This window comes from Egretta garzetta, unplaced genomic scaffold (genome assembly GCF_000687185.1).
Source record: "Egretta garzetta isolate BGI_Z169 unplaced genomic scaffold, ASM68718v1 scaffold991, whole genome shotgun sequence".
Lineage (NCBI taxonomy): Eukaryota > Metazoa > Chordata > Aves > Pelecaniformes > Ardeidae > Egretta > Egretta garzetta.
The window spans coordinates 45322-47417 of NW_009258558.1; the positions used below are offsets into that span (position 1 = coordinate 45322).

At 63.5% G+C, this 2096-nt stretch overlaps 1 protein-coding gene across 1 annotated transcript in view; it reads left to right on the top strand.

Annotated features, from left to right (window-relative positions):
* The window catches only part of LOC104134407 (probable E3 ubiquitin-protein ligase MID2), a gene marked incomplete at its 5' end in the record, with an annotated part of 56963 nt that overhangs the window by 43144 nt on the left and 11723 nt on the right, over positions 1-2096 (top strand). The gene's annotated exons all lie outside the window — the stretch shown is intronic.

Here is a 2096-nt window from a genome sequence, read left to right on the forward strand (position 1 = left end):
CACGGCGCGTGAGGCTGGGCGTCCCTCGCCGCTGCCGTCCCCAGGGCGCTGCCGCCGAGGACGGGCCGTGTGCTTGGCACAGCTGGAGGAGGGGAGTCACGTTGATGAGCAGGACAAATCGGTGCAGCGCCTTGGATCAGTCTGGGCAGCTTCCTCGGGGCTTTTCCAACACCGCGGCGCTAATATAATAACGCAGAGTTAATATGGAAGGGGCGTGCGAGCCCCGCGCTGCGGGCGAAGGAGAGGCCACACGCCCTGCGCCGCAGCGTAGCTGTAGGTGAGCGGCTTTTCCACCGCGCTCTCCGAGGGGGTGTCTGGACCCTTCCTCCAGCGGTTCCCGGTGTCCCGGCTTTTCCCGGTGCGATGGGGAGAGGCTGGAGGGATCGGCTGCAGCTCCGAGCGGCACCCACGGGAGTTCCCAGTGTGCATGCACGAGCCCCTTGCCTTTCGCGTGGAGCTGGAGCGTTCGTGCTTTTATCCCAGCCGCTTCAGGGAACATATTTTATGTAACGGTGCCTTCTGCTGGTCCATCTGTCTGTCTGCCTCTCGCTTCCCACCCCCTCCCCTAACGCCTCCTGACCATGTTGTCCAGTTTCAGCCGTACTCGGCAGGGAGCTGGAAGGCTCGGGGATGTTGTTCCCCACGAACTGGCAGCTGGGGAGAGGAGAGAGGCCCCGGCTGGTGCCCAAAACCATCAGCAGAAGCAGCGCTCGGCTGCCCGTGAGCCGCCAGGGTCAGAGCAGCAAGCTCGTGCCCGGTCTTTGGCAAGCCCCCAGCGCTTCTGGGTTTCCAGCCCCGTGCCTCCCACTCGGCGCCCTCCACGCTCTTTGGAAGGCAAAAGGGTCTGAGCCATGGGGTCTGAGCCGCGGGGTCCGAGCCCCAGGGCCCCCGAATCTTACCCTGGGTGCAGGCCGATGCGAGGTCGGCGCCAGGGGTGGCCGCACACGTGTGTGTGTGTTCGTGTAGAGACAGGAGGGAAAGGAGGGGGTTACGTCTCGTGATTATTTTGTTGTTGGAGCCGTAGGCCTTAATTCAGTAGACCCTACAGAAACACGACCACTGCAATCTGCCAGCGGCTTCAGGGATGGCCTGGGGCTTGTGCCTGCCTGTCCCTTGGCTTCGCCCTGGCTGCCTGGAGGAGGAGGGAGCTTCCCTAGTGCTCCAGCACAGCGTTACCCCCAGACACGGAGATTTTGCTGAAGAAATAACGTTTCTTCTGGTTTCTTTGCTCCCCCCGCGGCTGCTGAGCACAAGTTCTTTGCAGAAGAGCCAAGAGGTGCCCTTTGCTTATCCCGTAACAGCTTGTTCGGTGCGGTCCTAAGCCGTCCGTAAGCACCTTCCGCGGGGCTTTGCGGGGCAAGGACCCAAGGCTCAGAGGTGCTTGTCCCTGGGGTCACTTCGTGTCCCCTTCTGAGCGGTGGCTGGGCCAGGTCTGAGGTTTCACTGGACACTCAGAGCCCTGAGCCCCGGCCCCGGGCAGGGGCTGTGCGGGACTCGCAGGGCGCTTGCGTAGACGGAGCAGAGCCTGTTGCACCCACGTGCCCTGGTTTTGGGCGCGGGCTGGTGCCTGGGCTGGTTTGTCAGCTCCTGCTTCCCCACCTCGTGGGTAACTCCCGCCCTGTCCCACCGCAGCGCCTCGCCCTTAATTGCAAAGTGATTTGTGGCTGCGAGCACGACGTTCTCCAGCAGATCTGCTGGGGCTGAGCCAGGGACAGGTTTCCTTGCCCGGTGCTGGATTGCTTTGCAGGAGTTCTCCTCTCCCGGCCAAATCTACCGAGAGCCGGTGTGGGGTGGTGGTGTGTTTGCGGGGGAGGGGATGCGTCGCTCCCCTGCTTTGGTCACGCATGGGACCCTTCGAGCGGTGCGGAGGCTAAGCCCTGGGGCTCTCCCCCCGGCGAGCAAAGCCTAACACGGAAAGCGCGTTGCTGCTCTGCCTCCCCAGAGCCTTTGGGGACGTTTCCGTGCCGTTTCACCGCTCCTTGCTTCCCCTGAGCAGCCCCGGGCTTAGGATGGGGTTTCCTCCCTGCCTTTGGAGCTGTGTGCTGGCCTCTGAGCGCCTTTGCTTCCCTCTGCTCCTGTGGCAGGGGGTGAAGCTG